General features: G+C 42.4%; 1 pseudogene; it reads left to right on the plus strand.

Annotated features, from left to right (window-relative positions):
• Positions 1 to 282: 282 nt before the first annotated feature.
• On the plus strand, positions 283 to 830 carry LOC149227592 (DNA replication complex GINS protein PSF3-like; annotated as a pseudogene).
• Positions 831 to 4,219: the final 3,389 nt, after the last annotated feature.

The following is a 4,219-nucleotide window of genomic DNA, read 5'->3' on the forward strand; positions in this document are numbered from 1 at the left end:
AATGGAGTTTGCAGACGTTTCTTAAATCTCAGGTTGCGAATAAGGAGCAACCTCTCTTTCAGTAGGATCCTGATCGAAGAGCAGATCTCTGAATTCGCTTATGCTTGTGTTTACTAACTGGTATTACACTCCTCACTCTGACTTGTTTGAATCATCTCCGGTCCACTGCAATACCACTGGTTCATAGTTTATGCGTTCTCAACTCATTTAATATCACCACGCTCAATGTGCCCAATCCAAAATTGAAATTGAAATCCATCTCCCACCCAGCGACGATTGAGTATGGCAGATTACTATGACATCGACCACATTCTCATGGAGCAGGAACCGGTGTCTGTAGTGTTTCGGGTCGGTGCAAACAGAGTGGGCCTCTTAGATCCTGGATCTGAAAATAACAATGTAGAAGCAGGTGCAAAGGTAGAGCTACCCTTTTGGTTGACCCATGATCTGTGCATTAGAGAATCCGTCTCGATCAATAATCCAACATTCTATAACCATAGGATTAGGAAGGAAATGCAAGCTGATCCTGCTTGCGTCAACCTCATAAGTCGATGCCCCTACTTCTACGAGATAGGATGCAAACTTGCACCTTTAGTTTCAGATAGAAGTCTTGGGTCCTTTCTTCTCTACACATTGCGTGGGCATTTCAAAGACATTCTTTTCAAAGCTCATAACAACGCTTTTTTTGCGACATCAAAATTTTACAGCTTCTGACGAGGGAAGAAAGCCAATTGTTTGATGCAGCTTACACCTCAATGAAAGCTTTCAAGAAGTGGCGACTTGAGGGCCCAAGATTGGAGAAGGCATCTGCGTGGAGGCACCAGTTTTGAAAGACCGCATGGTAGTTTTGAAAGACCACACTAGTTTTGAAAGACCGCATCATTTCTTGCTTCCCAAGAATGCTAGGCTTCACCAACAGTTCCAAGAGACTCGTATCCAGGAAAATTGGCAGAGGGACAAAGTCAGACCACCAGCAGACTTGTATCCAGGAAAATTGGCATAGGGACAGAGTCAAAATTCTGAAGAAATGGCAAAAGGGAGTTACAAAATGGCGCTAGAAGCCAAAAATGGCGCTGGAGAAATGACAGAGGTTGCAGCTAGAATTTAGCTAAGAAAATAGTCATGAAATGTAGAAGTGATGGTAGAAATGACCTACACAGAAAGGCCATAAAACAAATGGCTTAAAGTAATTATGCAGGGCATGAATACGCCTTCTCTGATACCATGTTAAACACACACATGGGCAGTGACATAATATTAAAGATAAATCATGAGAGTCCATTTTTTATTAACAAAACATATACATTTATAGTACATGGTTTGACCATTCGGTTCCACATCCCAAGGTCTATTGGACTTCCTTAGTCTATTCTGCTTCCACACTAACCCATAGAGGATTAGGTTTCCAACAGGTAATCAAGCTTCTTTTGAATCCATAGAAGTTTGGTTTGAAAAACCTTAGTGGTCGACTGCCAGCTTAGCAGTGACAAAGAGCAGACCCATCAAATTTACTTGTGTATACAACACTGTCACCTCCAAGTTTGTACAAACCCCGAGTTGATAAAGTAAAGTTGGTAGCCCCAGGAATTACAGCGTTCTTGTTGCAATATTGGTGCTCATTACTTTTTGGCGCTGTTATTGAGGAGGTGTCTGAGTAATATGTGATTACTACTTTATTTATTCCATTTCTTATCTCTGACATTCTTATATTAGTTTCATTTCTTTTCCATTCTGCAAGTGAGATTTCATTCAAGCAATTAGTTTTCATTCAGTCAGTTAGTTTCCATTCAGTTTGCAATTTCAATTTTGCAATTATTTTCAAAGCTTGAAAAAAACACAAAACAAAACAAAAACACTTCTTTCATGCCTAGTAGGAATAGGGATAACTTAGGGAAATTTCTACCAAATACCCCCACCGCTTCAAACAACCAACCTTCCCTCTTCTTCGGTGGCTGTGAATTGGAGGAACCCTTAGGTGAACAACTAGAGATATTTGAAGAGCCTACAGGGGGAGAAGAAGAAGAAGAACCCATTCCAACTGACCCAATGGATGAAAATAGAAATGACAGAGGAAATAGAGAAAGAGTTGAGGGTACCTTTCCCATCAAAGAAACTAATGGGGATAGCAAGATGAAGAATATAAGCCCCTCTGCTCTTCCTCATTTCCATGGCCCACCCTCAGAAGATCTAGACACTTTCTTGTTTGAGTTTGATGTCATATGAAGAACCTATGATTACACCAATAATGAGCAGAAGTTGAAACTATTCCCATCTACTCTCAAGGATGCAGTCTTGTGCTGGTTCATGGGTTTACCTGGGGATAACATCACAACTTGGGCTCAGATGCAGCAAGCCTTCAACAACAAGTATTGAGACTAATGTAGGTCTAAGGACACTAAAGAAGAAATTTTTAGGATGACCTTAGGGAATGATGAATCCCTAGAGGATTATGAAGAACAATTCCAAGTTAGCTACAAAAGGGCCAGGTGCACACTTGATCCTGAGTCATTGAAGCTAGTCCTGCTTAGAGGAGTAAAGGAAGATATTCTAGATACCCTAAACTTGCTAGCAGGGGGAAACATCTACCAAATACCCTATGAAGATATGAAGACTGTCTTTAGGAACCATTCTAGGGAAATTAGGAAAAAGGGTAGGGGTAGTCAACCTATGGTAAGTCCATCCTCTTCCAATACATCCATCAAAGGTGAAATTTTAAATATGCTGGAAGATTTCAAGAGTGAGATGCTGAAACCCTTGCCTTACATATAGACACTATGCACATCAAGAGAAAACATGAGGAGGTAGAGAGAGCCTTAGCCATTTTATGCCCTAGATGCACAAGGAGGCACCCTAGGAATGATTTTCCATTAAATCTAATTAAAGCTTGCTCAGTTTGTGAAGAAAACCACTTCACAGACAAGTGCCCTTCTATACCAAGACTAAAACCTGTGTATTAGGGGATTGAAGGGGTGATTGAATAGCACTACCACATAAATCAAAGGAGACCTCTTGGGCCTTGGCCATACCAACATGGCATGCAAGGGTCATCCCATGCCTATTACAACGATAACCAAACCACATCCATTCCCTCTTGGGGCCCCCCTGCTCATCCTTCCTGGTCTACACCTCCTCCTTGGTCCTTTGCACCTCAGTACCATTCCTAGCCAACCAACCAGTCATTTCAGCCATATGCTCCACCTCAACCTCAATGGAATCCACTACCCGAGGGGTGGAGGACCCAATACAATAATTCTCCAACTTTATTGCCTTCACCACCTACTCAACCATAGATTTTACACCCTACTCCACCTAAACAACCCCAGATGCCTACCCAGCCAAATCCGAACCCGAACAACAGATAGGCACAACAAGTATACAATGGAGAGACATCCTATCCTGCTTATGTTGTGGAGATTCAGGAAATCAACCTGAGATATAGGAGAGTACTCCTGAACAACCAACCTCTACCTCCACCTAGGGAGAGTGAGGAAGAAAGAGAGGAAAGCATGCCTAGAGTAAATCCTCCACCCTTTCCTGAGATATTAACTCATCCAGTCCAGCCTACCCCAAAAGAGAATGAACTTCTAGGTGAATTGAAAAATCTATGTGTCAAAATTCCACTTCTCCAAGCCATAAAGGATGTACCTATTTACAACAATTTGATTAAGGAGAAGTGCTTCAAACATCTAGGGAGGCGAAAAAGAGACATGCCTACCATTAATGTCATTGGACAATTGTTCGACTTAATGCTAGGGCAGGTAATTCGTCTGAAGTATTTGGACCCTAGAATCCCTATATGAGATGTGCACATCAATGGCACAATTGTCCCGCACACTTTGATTGATCTTGGGGCTGCCATTAATGTGATGACTAAGGACACCATGCTCAAGCTCAGCCACCAAGGTTCATTGAGAAGGACCACAACAGTCTTGCAACTTGCAGACCATTCCACGGTGACCCCTGAGGGGATTGTGGAGGATGTGATTGTCTGCATTGACCCTTGGGAGTACCCTGCAGACTTCCTAGTTCTTTAGCCTAAGGCCAAGCTTACTGGATACCCTCTCATCCTTGGGAGGCCCTGGTTAGCCACTGTCGATGCCTACATCAGTTGCAGGGCTAGAAATATGACTATCGAAAATGGGCATATGTTCAAGCAGTTAGTCATGCACCCTCCTACTCAACCATCTCTAGAACATGAATTTCCTTTATGGCTGGAAGA

Source organism: Pinus tabuliformis, chromosome J, assembly GCF_031772625.1.
Source record: "Pinus tabuliformis cultivar Carrire ecotype Pingquan chromosome J, CPIR1, whole genome shotgun sequence".
Taxonomy (NCBI): domain Eukaryota; kingdom Viridiplantae; phylum Streptophyta; class Pinopsida; order Pinales; family Pinaceae; genus Pinus; species Pinus tabuliformis.